At 45.3% G+C, this 16567-nt stretch overlaps 1 protein-coding gene across 2 annotated transcripts in view; it reads left to right on the forward strand.

Moving 5' to 3' along the window:
* The window catches only part of FUT8 (fucosyltransferase 8), a 214343-nt gene that overhangs the window by 12907 nt on the left and 184869 nt on the right, over window positions 1–16567 (forward strand). For both annotated transcript variants that reach the window (XM_019551725.1, XM_019551724.1), the window contains exon 2: window positions 5860–5953. The gene's annotated coding sequence lies outside the window, so the exon portion shown is untranslated. The remainder of the gene's footprint in view (window positions 1–5859; window positions 5954–16567) is intronic.

Consider the following 16567-nt stretch of genomic DNA (forward strand, 5'->3'; position numbering starts at 1 on the left):
GGACCTGAACTTGTTTAGTCTCCACAAGAGAAGGCTGAGGGGGGATCTTGTGGCCTGTTACAAACTAGTCAGGGGGGATCAGCAGGCACTGGGGAAGCCCCTGTTCCCCCAAGCACTGCCAGGAGTGACCAGGAATAACGGTCACAAGCTGGCAGAGGGTAGATTTAGGCTAGATATCGGGAGGCACTACTTCATGGTCAGGGCGGCTCTGGAACCAACCTCCAAGAGAAGTGGTGCTGGCTCTACCCTGGGGGTCTTTAAGAGGAGGTTAGATGTACACCTTGCTGGGGTTGTTTGACCCCAGTACTCTTTCCTACCATGGCAGGCGGTTGAACTACATGATCTACTCAGGTCCTTTCTGACTCTAGAAACTATGAAGCTAAGGCTTTGTTTTACCCCATCTGTGGGTGCTTGTCATGTCTAGATTATGACTGACAAAACATCATGATTGAGTTTTATATCAGCAAGCACAGCAGTGTGGAGTCAGCTTCTTTCTGCACGGAAGTGTTATTAGCATCAACCAGGGCATAGATGGTCAGTTTGAGGCAAATTGTGCAAGACCAGAGTGGAAGTCAAGCTCATGACGGATATCAGTCTGTTATCCATCATGAGTCCAGGATGTCAAGCAGAGGGTTGAGATGAGGTCATGCTTAGGGCAAGCTGTGGGTCAAATGAGGAGATCCATGATATGAACAGGGGTAATCAGGAACAGGCAAGAGGCAGGAAGAATTCTGGAGCAGCAGAAAGCAGGAACATACAGGAGGTAGGAATAGGGGCAATCAGTAACAGGCAGGAGAGTGCAAGATAGGAGTTTAGAGCCAGAGGTCACAAACCAAGAATACAGAGCTGAAGTCAGAGTTAGGATCAAGTGCCAGAGTAGTTTTAGTGGCGTTCCAGGCAGGCCAGGGGTACAGCAAAGTAGTCTGTTGCTCAGACAGCTTGCTGCTGTCTGCTCTGGGCTCCTAAGCTGATGGGACCCTCCTCTTGTAGCCATTGGGGGTGAACTCAGCCTAGGCTCTGATACTTACCTGGAACTGGATCCCCATCCCAGCTGGGCCTAGGCTCGTTACCAGTTTACTTGTGGCAATGATACATCTGGCATTTGGACTCAGTTGTTTGCTGTGTATTTTTGTGGTCTTCAGAATAGTGTTATGTACCATCTTAATTGAGTTGTCTTCATCAATCATGAATGGGAGATCAGTAGTTCTGTGTTCCATTCCATCTTTTTGTGTACTGGGATTATCTGGAGATTGTCCTCTGTGGGAAATAGGTCTGTAACAAATGTCAGACCTTTTAGGGCTGGGGAAGCTTCAGTCCATGCTTCCCTTTCAGATGCTTTCCCTTTTTTACTATTCATTCCATCCAGGAAGAGCACACAACACTACAGATGCTTCCTCAGCCTAATGAAGGGTGTTTAAACCTGAAAGCTTGCTAAGAAGAGTTTTTTCCAACTGTTTGAGTTGGTCTAATAAAAGATATCAGATTTACTCAAAGAACCTTGTCTGTCTATGTCCTTAGGCCAACATGGCTACAACCTGCATCCCTTTCAGATGTATTTCTGATCTCATAGTCAGAGAGTCTCCAGCACACCTTTTCCACTTCTGTCTCAGTTCTTCTGTATTTGCTGAAAAGTGAGGCAAGGCTCATTCTGGCTTATCTTTCTGGACATTATGACCCAGACAGTTTTGGTATCAGGACCCACCGCATTTGGTTTAGGCCCTCAGGGCACTGCCATTAGTCCTGGACCAGTACCAGTGAAAGGAGAGGGAGAGTGCTTCACCTGCACTCCCCTTTACCATACTGGAGGCTGCATAGCTTTAGCAAATAGTGCAAGAATGTTCCATCCAAGTTGGGGACATTCTTATACACAACAGAAGGATTTTTACCAGATGTACCTAGTTGATAAAATGAACAAAGTTCTCCTGGTGGTGGTCAAGGAATGGATCTCCATATAAGTCTCCTTTTCTTGATATATTGGACTATATGCCAGAGCTGAAGCATGCTGGATCCGTCTACAAGCTCTGTTAGGGTTCATCGCAGAGCCATTTTCTCTCACTAATGACCCATTGAGGACCAGTCTGTATTTTCCTCCTTGCATGCCCCTAATTTTAAGGGTCTAACTTAGATGTTAAGGGATGTGCAAGGGATCTAGTCTTTCAGAAACATCTGAACTTAGTCCTGGCAGGAACAGTTGTTTGAACTCATTGGCTTATGTAATAGTGCATTATGAGACTCTTCTGCTAAGCTACCTCCCCATGCTGATTTATTATAGGTAATGTCTGTAAGGTGCTTGGAGCTTGTTGCACAGCTTTAGTAAATGGTATGCCATTGTGGATGCCTTGAGGAGAGATGCTACATTTGGCAGAGTGGTGCTGCAGTACACATTTTGTTTAGGAAACTTTAAGAGACACCCCCACATATATGTAGACACTGCTTTGGAATCTGAATGAGAATGTGTTGGTAGACAGTTAATTGAAGGGGAAAAATAGTTTATTTACCACCATGAGTAGCAATGGCATTACTGTTCAGGGAACTGAAAGAGTTAGTTGATTTATTAGCTCATTGGTCTTCACTCCACAGCTGTTAATCATCATCCAGCCTTTTCAATGGTTGTCTTGGTCTACTAATTAGACAGTCTTTCTTTTGATGTTTTTGGAGACTCTTTAGCTCTTTTCAGACTCATGGATTCACTCAGTGGGAACCAGTCTTCAGCAGCAGCCAGGGTTTCAGGTTTAGTTAAGAAGGAAACAGAGGGTAAGTCAGCTGAAGATTTGGAGTCTGTCTCCTCTCTATTAGTTATACCTCTGGAAAGATCTTTTTTGCTTCATTCAGCCTTCCCAAAAGCAAGGTGAATGTCTTATTTTGGGGCATGTAGTATTTAAAAAAAATAAATTGTGAACTCTGATAAAATGTAAATTACCTGGTTTTCTCTTTGATCTGCATTACATTTTCATTTTTAGATTGAATTTGTCTTGGAGATAGCAATTGGTTTTGTTTTCTTTGGCATGACAACAGAAATGTCTCAGAATTTTGAGACTGTTTACAATAATTTCCTCTCCACCTTAAATCATTTTAAAGAGCATTGAGTTTAATAGTGTTTAGTTTTCTCCCTTGATCCTTATAAACATTTTATATTTATGTACTAAAGTTGGGGGATGTAGATCTACTTAAGCCTGTTTAAAGAAAATAATTTTTTTTATAAGGAAGTCTTGTATTAATTTTTAAAATGACTACTAAATGTGCTCATTTAATCAGAGATGTGATTAAGAATGACATTACTCTCTAACATATAACCTTTTTTCTCATTCTTCAAACTAAACATTATGAATGGCATTCGGAACAGTAATCAAAGGTTTAGGAATGAGAAAATAATTTTTTTAGCAAAATAATTTGGCACAAAGACTTGAACTTACTTTTTGAATTATGTAAAAGAATCTCTTTGTAGCATCTTAATTTGAGGTCATGAATTCAGTAAACAGTAATTTTCTGAGCTTTAAAATACTACTGTAAAGTAGGCCAGTATTAAATTGTTCTGAGGGAAAACTGAGGAAGGGTGAGACTGACTTGTTTAAGTTCAGCGAATTCATGCAGTTCAACTTGAAGCTTACTTTAAGCTATTTTTGACCACTAGACTGCATTGACCTTGTTGTAAATTAAATCTAACTGAAATGGGCTGTTTTTAGTTGTCGTTTAAAGAATTTGTTTTCTGTAGTAAATTTACCATGTGCTTGAAGTTAAATGGATGTTTAAGTACTTTCTTGGAGAGGGAACCAAGAGTTGCTCTGTATGGAAGAATTAATTGATATCACAAATGGCCTATATGGCCTATAACACTCTTACATCCTCTTAAACTGTAATAAATACTGCAGATGATTTCTGCTTCCAAATAAAATGAAAGATTTTTTAAAAAGAGAAATGATTTCTCTTCTTTAAAAGGGATGCTTGGTTTATGAGCAGAAGATAGTTTAGAAGGCAGAAAACAGTGGATTAAAATGTTCTAGGTTATATTTTAAAAGGGAGTTATGCATATAACCTCGGTGAATTATGAGGTGTGTATTTTATCTCCCATAAATCCCTTAAATTGTGGTCTGTTATTATGTTTTGAATTTGCTATTGGAGATAATTTTACTAAAACATCTAGAGCTGCAGCAGTCAAGGGTCATGGTGGTAATTTTTTGGTTTTATATGGCAGACCTGTTTTGAATCCAGGTCTTACAGTACTGGTTTTGGAGCAGTTGGAGACAGTGGGCACAACTACATGGGGAAATTAGTATGATGCAATAAACTCCAGCACAGTTCATGCTGAAGTTTATTGCTCCCAAGTGCAGTGTTTGCACACGCATCCCGGACTGCAGCACATTGAGCTGGGGCAGCGTAGCCCCAGTTAGCAGTGGGTCTGGGGGGGTCAGCCTGCCACCCCAGAGCTGTTCTGCCCCATCTCTGTGTGCAGTGGAGGGGCTGGCTGGGGCACGAGGGTGCGGGGCTAGCCAGCAGGCATTCCCTACACTGTAGCATCCTTGTATTGGTCAGCATTTACACATGCGTTGTGGTGGAGTAAAAACTCCACTCTAGGATAGAACTTCTGTTGGGTAGTACTGTCCCACAGCAGAATTAATTAGTTTACCCCAACCTAATAGCACCGCATGTGCAGACAGTGATGCTTTACTGTGGAACCAATTAGTTCCCTGCCCTCCAGACACACCTTGGACCTCTTCAGCCTCCACAAGAGGAGGTTGAGAGGCGACCTTGTGGCTGCCTATAAATTCATCATGGGGGTGCAGAAGGAAATTGGTGAGGCTTTGCTCATCAAGGCACCCCTGGGGGTTACAAGAAATAATGGCCATAAGCTAGCAGAGAGCAGAATTAGACTGGACATTAGGAAGAACTTATTCACAGTTAGTGGCCAAAATCTGGAATGGGCTCTCAAGGGAGGTGGTGCTCTTCCCTACCCTGGGTGTCTTCAAGAGGAGGTTAGATAGGCATCTGGCTGGGGTCATCTGAACCCAGCACACTTTTCTGCCTGTGCAGGGGTCGGACTCGATGATCTATTGAGGTCCCTTCTGACCCCAACATCTCTAAATAAAGCATCTTGTGTAGACACGCCCAGTGTCCTTATTTCTAAAGTGATGTGGATGAGAGTCTCGGTGTATTCAAATATTTCTGCTATGACTCCTTTGGTTGGTAGAGAAATATTTTTAATTTGTATCCTTTTAATTGAAAGGAATGAGGCTATGATCTCTGGTTTTGAGAGTGATGGGATTTCAATGTGGACCAGTAGGAACAAGAATGTGACATGGAAGAGGGGGTGTAACTATAACCCAGAGTTCCAGAACAGTGGTGCAAGTGGCATTAGACTACACTGTAGTGTAGTCCTCTTTCAATATATGCATAAAATAGATATTTTAATTAGCTAGATTTGATTGTTTGATTTTTGGTGGCTTTACATATACCTGATTCTTTTTGTAGGAAATCATGTTAGTTTTCCCAGACAAGAACAATTTAAAGGTATTTGTACCATTTGGTGGTAGTAAATTAGGACATTTCAAGTGATTAATACACCTATTCTCAGATACCCAGTTCATATATCCTTGAAACATTGTGTTTTAAAAACTGTCTTGATTTTAGAGATCTCTGTATTACAAAAAGACTTTCAACATTTTTAACTATTCTGCCAATGTTTAACAAAAAGTAGTTGAGCTGAGGGCAGTGGTCATAGTTAGATCTGTTTTTTAGCTTCAAGCATTATGCTACCTTGCATTTTCCAGTTACTTTGGCCTGTGACAAGGGCTTGCTGTACTACTAATAAAATGCTTTTCTTTAAATTATGACTAATGGTTTCTATTTTCCTTTTTTGGGCAGTTGACCATTTTACTGACTGCTGGACCAGAGGAGACATTTTTTTCTCTGGGACTCTGTCATGCAATTATATCCACTTAATGCTACCATGGGGAAGGTAAGCTGTTTTTCAGATTTATTTATTTAGTCTTAATATATGTCATTTGAAAATTGATAGTGAATGAATTGTGATTATTTACAATTTGGCATACATGTTCAAATATACAGTCATAAAATACTTTGAAATATAGAACTTTTGCTATGTGAAAGTTGCATATAATTTATAATTATACCCTGGGCAGAAAAAGACTTTTTAAAAAACGTATTCTGTAAATATGCATAGCCTATATACAAAGAACCCTGTTACTGATTTTAGGTAACCATAGTTAACATCTAATTGACATTTTAATGGAAATTAGCCCATCATACGTTGGCAAGTAATTATTGCATAGGATTAAAGAAACAATCTTAGTGTCCTAAGCAAAATATTGACATTTTTTGTTACTTTTAACAATAAGTTATTGTTTCCAGGGACCTGTATTGTTGAACAGAATGCTAAGGACTTTTGCTGGACATCCTTTCTAAATACAGAGAATTGCATAATCAAATATGTATGTTAGGAAGAAGCCCATCATTGTGGATTGGCTACAGCTGTGGTTCTCAACCTTTTAGAGGCTTGAGTAGGGCCATCCATTGGAGTGGCCCCACAGAGCTGGGTGGAGCACATCCAGCTGCTCAGCACACCCCTCCCCCCCTGCTGCCGAATCCAGTGTGTCCAGCCACTTGGCAACCCCTCTCCTCTCTCTGCTGTCAAATCTGCTGCCAGTTTTCTCATGTCCAGGGGTGGGCCCCCACACAGGCTGATTTGCCTCAGGCTTTGCATCCTGCTCCAGTTGTCTCTGGGCTTGAGGCACTTTGTTAAAATCAAGGCACCCCAGCTTTTAGTTTTTGCTCATTTTTTGACTATGGGAAGGTAATAGAGCAATTTTTCTATTGAAAAGAACTCAGAAAGATTACATCAGGTTAGAATGTTCTAACACCATGGATTACTTTTTGAAATCTGTGTTTATTTTGTGAATCATGTTTTGCCCATGTAACAGTGCTAACGTTGTGGCATTGTCATGCCCTTGAAAGTATCTCAAAGTGTCATGGCATCCTGGTTGAGAATCACTGGGCTAGAGTTGGAAAGGGTAAAAGTAGATCTTTTAGAGAATCTCAGAAATAATTTGAGGATGCTTTCTACCAAGTCAGTTGGACTGTTTAAGCTCAGTGTGAAATCTATGACACTCTTAGGCTACAGAGGAATTTAAAAGTCTGAAGGAAGATACTCTCAATAAATAGGATTGTTATGGAGGAAGAAAATTCTGCACATTGCTCTCCCTCGGATCTTTTCTGCTGTCATCAGCAAGTATTCTAGTTTTCCATTTGCTGTGGAAAAATGTGCATTTTTCTCTTTTAACAGGGGAAAACACAGGTTTTTTCCTTTAAAGGAGAAAATCGTAGATGTCTCCTTTAAAAGAAGAAAACATGGGAAACCATAGATTTGCCCTTGCAGGCTGGCAGCTTACCAGCCTGCAGGGCCCCTGTGCACACAAACATGCATGTGGCCAGCAATACAGCCAGGCAGGGCTGTGGAGAGCAGTTTCTGCAGGTCTCTCCAGGTAAGTTTATGGGGGGTGAGGGAGGGGAGGCAGCACAGGTGATGTGGCGGGGGCTAAGGCAGTGCAGTGGGGTGGGGCACATGCTCCCCCAAGATTTCTGTACCCACAGCAGAATGCAGGGCTGTAGCTGGGCTGGACCAGCTCTGAGCAGGAACTGCCTTCATGGGCCAGTGGGTGGGACCCGGCAGGGGAGTGAGTGCCATGCTGACATGGCCAAGGTGAGGTGCCCTCTGCCTGCCCAGCAGCAGCAGGGGCAAACTCCATGCTGCCGTCATTGTGCCTCACCTTGCTGGCCAGGGCAGTGCAGTACTCCCTCCTGTGCCTGGTCCCACCTGCTGTGCTGTGGAGGCAGCTGCTGCCTAGAGATGGTCCAGCCCAGGCTACAGCCCTGTTGTGAATGCAGAAATCTTGGGGAGCATGGATCTCTCCTGCCCCCACACCATGTCACTTATATGTGGCATGTGCACATACCCCACTCTTTCTCACACACTGGGAACGGGGGGCTATGGGTTGGGAATGAGGGGAACTGGTGAGGCTTGGGGGGCTGTGGCTTGGGAGTGAGGGGGGCAGTAGCATGAACAGAGGCAAGGCATCAGCATATCATGGCTGCTCAGCACCACAAAGTAGTGGGGGAGGACAGCTGTAGCTGGACCCATGTTCTGGTGAGCAAAGGAGCCAGGGGAGTGCTCATTTTTGTTAATGATAAAAAACCAAAATCAAATGCCAAAATTATAGATTTTTAAAATTTATTGTATTATAATGATGGAGGCATGGTTAGGCTTCCAAATTACTTAAAAATTGTAAATATATCAATAAAACATTGTGTTCAACTGATACATATACATATATAACATATATATATAGTGGCATTTCATTTTAATCACAGAAACATGAGGATTTGGGGCTTTTAATTAGAGGATTTGGGATTTTTAAACAGAAAAAGAGGATCCCTGATCATCAGCTATCTTAAGGGTGAGTAAAATATGGCCCATGGGTAGATGGCCACCAGCTCATTGTATCTGGCTTTCTGGTGGCTTTGGCTGTGGCGTGGTGCTGGGCGGGTGGTATTGCTTCCACCCAGCAGCATTAGCCCTTGACATGGCAGCATTAGCTGTGGACCCAGACAGGGGTTCCACTGTGTTGGGTGGGCAGTAGAGAGAGATGAATGTGGCCCTCAACAGGTCCCCAGAACTCATTAAATGGCCCTCCAGCTGACATAATTGCCCACACCTGAGCTAACTGTCCTTCAGGTTTGTGTCTCTGCCAAGGAGATGTAGACTTGGATATTAACTATGTACTTATGGCATTTTAGCTTAGCTCATACTAATAGTTTCAGCTTCATATATTTAAGAGGACAGGAGAGAATTGATGAACCAGTGCTCCCAGCTCTGATCTATATCCTTTGCAGATTGCCCTAGAAGAAACGCCCCCCCTGCTATTATGCTTTAGGGATCAGCAAGGAAAGATAGGTTATTTTAGAATATTTCTTCTTACCTACAAAGTTTTTGGAGATAGGACTAGAGCATTTAAGGCTTAGAAATGTCTAGAGTTGCAGAGAGATTCAGCAGGATGAAGATGTGTATGCTCTTCATTTTTATGGAGAGATAGAGGTTGTGTCTGCTTTCTTTGCCTCATTTCCTGATCGGGAAGTAGCTTGCACATTGGCATCCAAGGAGTATCACTGAAGACTATTTTAATCAAGTTTTCAGTTAGGATGCTTTAGAATGTAAGGCTACGGCATTAGGGAAGTTGCCAGCGCAGCACATTGGTTTGTTTATTATTGATTAGCATGTTATAGAATAGGGACCTCCTTTTTCAGAAGAAAGAGTTTGGCTGCTTACAGACTTAAACTTAGTACTGACAGTCCTTCCATTGCTACTGCTTGTCTGATTGGGCTAACTGAATTGGAGAAGGTCCTTGTGTTTTTGGGCTTTTGCTTTTACAGTTCTGTTAGGTTGTTTCAGATGTGGACAGTCTGTTCTGAGGAAAATGAGGATGATTTTTTACAATCTGTTTCTTAATGCTTTTTCTGAAGCACATCTTACAAGAACAGAGGAGCTATCTGAATATGTGACATGTGCTACAGTATCCATTGGAGTTATAAAGTGTAATCAGACTGTTTAGCCAGCATTCAAAGTGTTGATTATCTAAAGTTTTTTGAGAACAGTTTTAGATTTTGGGCAAGATTTTGATGGTTTTCTTGTGCAAACTTTAGTGACTGCTGCTTTTTTTTGTGATGGAACAAATGCTTGGTCTAAGTTACAGGATGTCTTTTGTATCATTAATGCTTATGCTCATCTTAATATCTAGTCCATTATGTGCCTAGAACAGGGGTAGGCAATGTTTTTTGGCCAGAGTGCCAAAACCCCCCATGATGTCTACCCTGGAAGGCGCTGGAGTGCCAGCATGCCAGAAAAGCAAAATGAGGGCAGGGGTACATGGCAGGATGCCCTGCTTGTGCCCTGTGCCCTCCAGCCCTGCTACTGCTTGCCCCCCAGCCTGGGTTCTGTGGCTGTCAGCAGCTACACAGAACTTGGGCCAGCTGTAAACATCTGTTGCCTCTCCACCCTGGGCTCCGGGGAGTTAGCACATGCGAGCAATGCTCCCTGCTGTGCTGCCCTCACTGCTTCTGCAAAGCAGCGTTGGAACCTGGTATAGCAGGGCACAGCAGGGTGCGCAGAAAGATGCCTGCTCCAAGCTCCCCACTGCCCTCCCACACTTCCCGTGTGTGTACAGGAGCAGCATGGGCAGCAGTGCAGGGTTGTGCCCTTTGCTGCTGCCCCCATCTGCAGGGGAAGTGTGACAGGGGAGCTGGGAGCAGGCAACTTTCTGTGCCCCCTGCTTTGCCCTGCCACGTTGGGTTCCAACGCTAAAGCAGTGAGGGCAGCACAGCGGGGAGCATTGCTGGTATGTGCTGCCACCCTGGGGCCAGGACTGGGGCTGGAAAGCAGCTGGGGCCAGGGCTAGGACAGAGAGGCAGCAAATGTTTGCAGCTGGCCCAGGTTCTGGGTAGCTGCTGATAGCCACAGAGCCTGGGCTGCTTGCCGCAGGGCTTCCATGGGAGCAGCATGGGCTTTGTGGCTATCAGCAGCTACCCAGAGCCAGGGCCGGCTGTAGCCAGGGGGCTACAAACAGCTGCTGCCCTCCCGCCCTGGCCCTGGGCTCTGGGAAGGGAGCAGGTACCAACATTGCGCTAGTTGGGGCTGGGGGTGGGGAAGCAGCAGCTGTTTGTAGCCTCCTGGCTGCAGTTGGTCCTGGCTCTGGGTAGCTGTGGATAGCCACGGAGCCTGAGCTGCTCCCAGCAGGGCTTGCAGCATCCTAGCTTCCTGCTAGGAGCAGCCTGGGCTCCTGGCTGGCAGCAGCTGCCCAGAGCTGGGGCTGGCTGTAGCTGGGAGGCTGCAAACAGCTGCTGCCTTCCCAGCCCCAACGTGTGCCGAGGAAAACGGCCTCACATACCATGCTCAGCATGTGTGCTGGGGGTTGCTGGCCCCTGGTCTAGAAGTACATAATTATGTATCAGGGTCCAAGAGCAAAGAGGTTGGATAGGTTTTGTGGCACAAACAGTGCTACCTGTGTAGATGTTGAAGTCCCCTATAATACAATTTTTTTGAACTCTGCCATCATATCTGACAATGTCTTAGTCAGCTCTTCTGTTCTAGTGTGTAAATGATCTGTAGAATAGTAAGATGTCAAAGTTGGTATTGTCACTAGCTTAACAAGTTACGAGGATATACTCAAAGCATTTGTATTTGGTATTGCATACTGCTTTCTCTGTGTGAAGTTGGAAGGGTAAAGAATTGTTACCTCAGCTGTAGTCTCCGCACACTAGTTTTACTGTTTAAATTAAAATAGCCTTTTGCCTGATCTGATTTATGTAAAATATCTAGATCAACTTTGCCCAAGCATTCATGCTCATTTAGATAATTTACAATTTGCTTCTTTGTATATATCAAGAATGTAGTGTGTATATTCATTCAGTGTCAGAATTTCACACACAAGGCATGGTAGTAGATATGCACTTTTATAGATTAACTAACCCAAGCTCACTTCATCAGATGCTGTGAAAGGATGTGCAGAAAGCAAAATATGATAAGAGAGAAATTAGAAAAAGACAAGTAGTGGGGGGAAGAAGTGGGGAAGTGAGAGATGGTGGGGGAGGAGGGGGCAGTTCTAGGAGACAAAAGTAAACAAACATTAAACCCAGAGGAACAAAGCGGGTCACAAAAACTAATCCTAATAATGAGATAATCGTAGTGTGCTGCGGGCAAGCTTGGGGCCGAGTCTCGAGTTGGCCTACCCATCTGTTTTCATTGGGACAGTCTATCCCTTTACTGGTGGTATAATGTGGGAGCCTACACATTACACTTAGAAGGTGTGCTGCCACATGTGGCTTAAACAGGAACTATTTTTTTTTAACATAAACCAGTAAGTGGGTGATTTCTTGTTGTGCTGTTTCCCACTCATACTGATTTTTATTTTTTTTGTCTGAGCACAGCAATCCTGAAGTCAGTGATGGATTGTCCAGAGGGGTCCAAGTGTTCTGTCCCAGGCTTTTGTCTCTTTTGGCATCTGATGTCAGATACAGTACCAGTGTTCATTCATTCTTACATGTAGAGATTACCCTGTCTGTCTGATGTAGATAGCAAAAGATCATTATAAGCAGATGATGGCATATATGATGTTGGTAGAGTTGTAGGTGAATGAACCTTGGATAATATACTACTTGTTATTAGGTCCCGTGATGATGTGATCTGTCTTGATGTGGGGATACATCAGGCATTTAGGTCCATTGCAAGGCTTGGTGCCTTGGTGAGGATGGGAGTTCATTAGTCTGTTGTTTGAGAGATGCCATTTGAGTTTGTGGGGCTGTCTGTAAGCTAGGACAGTTTTGTCTTCAAAGGCTCATACCAACATTGCATAGTCCTAGTTGTGTAAATTGTAGTTTAAGGCATTGAAGAGTAATCACCTTTTTCCTTTACCAAAAAAACCCCCAAACCTGTTCATATGCAATTCCTATCTCTGTGGAATACATCTGTGAGATGCTTTTACTTAACTGTTTATTCTGTCTGAAATTGTGCACACAAAAACAAACTGGGAAATGATTGGTTAAATTGCTGTATTGCAGGAAAGGATCTGGGGATATTAGTGGACTACAAGCTGTGTATGAGTCAGCAACGTGCTATCGTTGCAACCAAACCAAACCAAAAACCCCCCAAATGGTACAACAATGGGTTATACAAAAGTAACTTTGCCAGCAGGCTTTAGAAAATGATTCTTCCTCTCTTCAGTAGTAGCAAAGCCTCATCTGGAATACTATGTCCAGTTTAGGTCATTGTACTGGAAGAGAGATGTAGAAAAATGGAGAAACAAGAAGAGAACAACAACATTATTATAGTTCTAGGAAACATGACTTATGAGCAGGGATCTGGGTTTTCCATTTCCCATGGAAAAACGAAGTAAATTACGGATTTCTCATTTTACCAAAGAATCCTGTGGATTTTGCCGTTTTGCAATGAGCTCCCTGCAGGCTGGCAGAATTCCAGCTTGCAGAGAGCTGGGAGAGAGTGGAAGGAAGGTGGAAAGATGGGGGAGCCATATGCATAGACATGTACAAGGCCCTAGGCAGCTTGCAGAGCAGTTCCAGCAGGTAAGTGCAGGGAGAGAGGGGGATTGAGGCCCCTGTAGGGAGGAAGCTGGGCAGGGCTGGGGCTGCTGCCCAGCTGGGTGGGACTTGGGGTCCCAATGGGGAGCAGGACAGGGCTGTGGGTGAATTGTCCAGGGGAGGGGGAGGGCTGGCTCCCCACTACTGAGTTCACTCCTGGAGGGCAGGGGGGACCCCTGCCCTTCAGGTCTGTACCCGGGGCAGGTGGAGGCTGTGGCTCAAGCTGCCATCCTGTTTTCCTCCCCCGGGGCCTCGAGTTGACGGGTATGACCCAGTGTGCCTGGGGACAGTGGGGCAGCATGGGGATTCCTCGCTGGTGTGAGCTTCCCCCATCCCGCTGCCTGGCAGCATGTCTCCAGCACCTGCCACTGCATTGGGGGGTGCAGCACTGTGCCACTGCCTTCACTGTAGCCCCGTGTGCAGTAGGTATGTTGCCAGGGCAGCAGGGGGGCGAGAAGTGGTGAGTAGGGTTTCTTCACGGTTCCTCCACTCCCTTCTGCACTGGGTCACAGGGGTGGGAGGAAGCAAGGTGGCAGGGAACAGTGGCAAGCAGGGGGTTGCTGTTCCCTGCCTCCCTGCTTTCCCCCTCCACTCCCCAACCTAGAGTGGCAGGGTGTGCAGGAGCTACATAGGAAACCTCCCCACTGCTTCTTGCCCTGTGCTGCCCTGGCAACACGCCTTCTGTGTGTGGGACTGCAGTGACAGAAGTGGCCTGGGACTGTGCCCCCCAAATCAGTGGCAGGCACTGAAGGTGCGTCGGTAGGGAAGTGGGGGGAGGGGAACTCACACTGGCAAGGAATCCCTATGCTGCCCTGCTGTCCCCAGCTGCACTGGGTTGTGCCCGCCAGCTCAGGAGGCCCTGGGAGAGGGAAGCAGGTGGGAGCTGAAGCCTGTAGCCTGTTCCTGCTCCGGGTACAGATCTCGGGGGTGGGGGGGAATGGATTTTCTCCTGCCCCCTGGGATTGTGTGCTGCACCGGACCGGGGAACGGGCCCTTCTCCTCCCCGGGATGAGCCACCTGTGGCCCCCGTCCTGCTCCTGGCTGGGGCCCTGCAGCCACGCATTGTGGCCCTGGGCCTCTAGCCCCACCTGGCTGGGCAGCAGCCTCAGCCTGCACCTGCCCTGGGTACAGATCTGGGGGGCACGGGTCCCCTCTGCCCTCTGGGAGTTCATGCAGCAGTGGGGAGCCTCCCCACCTGAGCCCACAGCAAGGGTGGAGCGGGGGCAGGGAGCTGTGGACCCAGGTCCATATCCCTGGCAACTGGGGGCCCCCTCTGGCAGGGTTGGTGAGCGGGGGCTGTGGGTATGGGACAAAGAGCATGAGCAAGGCTGTGGGGCTGTAGGTGGGGAGTGAGGGGCAACAGCATGACTGGGGGGAGGGCTTTAATTTTAGTCACAGATTCTGGGGGTTTTAGCAGAGAATTTGTGTTTTTCCTTGATTTAAAAAAAACAAAAAAAACCCAACCCAGAATCTCTGCTTATGAGAGAGGGCTGAAAGAACTGAGAATACTTAGTCTGTAGAAGAGAAGAGTGAGAGGAGGTTTGATAAGTTTTCAGATAGATAGAGGGTGGTTATGATGAGGAAAGTGACAAAACATTCTCTTTGGCTGAAGAGGACAAGAAGTAATGATCTTAAATTAGAACAAGGGAAATTTGGGTTGGATATTAGGAAGTACTTCCTAAGTATGAGGGTCCTAAATGCATCAGAGCAGATTGCCTAGAGAGGTGGTAGAATCTTCCTCTTTGGAAGTTGCTAAGAGCAGATTAGACGGACACTTACATGAGAGAGTTTTGACAAAGATGATCCTGCCCTGAGCAGTGGGTTGGACTAGTTGACCACCTGAGGTGCTTTCCAGCCCCATTTTTTTTCTGTGGTTCTATGATTCCCTTGAAATGGACAGTGACTTTCCTGATGCATTTTCTTTAAAAAGGCTATATTCCTTGTCAGCAAATGGCAGATTCCTTCTTTTCTGCATGTATTTTTCAGCCAAATTTTAAATGTTATATTATTTAACCTTCAGCAGTTATTTCCTCTTTAATTGATTGTGTGTATGAATCTCCCCACTATGACTGTTTATATGCCACAGACACTGAAGTATGCAGAGTTTTCACCATTCTTAAAGGGATAATGCAGTGTTGCTATTACAAATCCCTAAATCGGTTGGATCATGAGTATTTATGTTGGGCCTATGCACCATCATAAAAGCTGAGCTCAGCTGATGTACCCTTTTACTCAGTTGCCATATCAGAGTATTTAGAGCTCAGCATAAGGAGTCATTGGATAGAAAATGATTAACTGGAATTCAGTTCAGTATTGGTCTGCCAGCTAGGGACAGACATTCAAAAAGCCTGAGCCTGAATTGATTCAATTTTTGCAGGGTAGTCTAACCTGGCTAGGCTGAACCAGTTTGTAACTTCACAAACATCCCAGACCTGCAGGCTAGAAGCTGGGGAGCACTAGAGTAGCCCTCTCCTCCCTTCCACAGCACTGGGCTGGGGGGCAGCATGGCCAGGCCCCAGGACAACACTCTGATTAGCTCAGCAGGGAATTGATAACAGTATTTATCACTCCCTAACTCAGTGTTTATCACCCCATTAAGAAAACAACAGAGGGCATTACCAGCTAGCTGTTGATTCTGCTTGTTGATTCCAAATGTTGATTCAGCAGGGACCATAGCCAGCATGTGGTCTGCTAGCTAATACATAGACACATCCTCAGCAAGGCAGAGGGGAAGGGGGAATTCCTGCTTAGCAGGGAGTGGTGAAAGGGAGGGGGGAGCAGCCTGCAGTCTGTGCTGGAACTGCAGCCAGGGAGCAGATGGGAGGGGCCAGCCCTGCTGTGGAGCAGAGAGCCCTAACCCGGCCCAAAGAGCACGCCAGGATGCTGAGGGCATCTGGTTTATCTTAAACCAGCAAGGGGTCTGGGACAGATGTTGCATAAACCAGTTTGACCTAAATCAGTTAAGTGTAATCAGGTTTATCTCTAGCCAGTTTCAGCCGTGTTCAAACTGGTTTATGTGCATTGAACATCTGTTTTGTTACAAGTTTAAATTGGTTTCTGATAACTTAACAGTACTGACAGTACTCCAGCTGGTCAGGCCGCAGCTGGAGTACTATGTCCAATTCTGAGTGCCACACTTCAAGAGGGTTGTGGACAACATGGAGAGGGTCCAGAGGAGGGCCACTCGCATGATCAGGGGCCAGCAGGACAGGCCCTACGAGGAGAGGCTCTATGATCTGCTCAGGTCCCTTCTGACCCTAGAGACTATGAAACTGGTTTATGTGTAACTTTTGTCCCAGAGTCCTAGTGTGACCTGTTTAAGTGGGTGAACAAAGGAGCCCTTACATTGTAACTGACATATTTTGTGCTTCTGAATGATAAAGTGTACATATAAGCAATGAAAGATATA

Source organism: Crocodylus porosus, unplaced genomic scaffold, assembly GCF_001723895.1.
Source record: "Crocodylus porosus isolate Cpor-Errol unplaced genomic scaffold, CroPor_comp1, whole genome shotgun sequence".
Taxonomy (NCBI): domain Eukaryota; kingdom Metazoa; phylum Chordata; order Crocodylia; family Crocodylidae; genus Crocodylus; species Crocodylus porosus.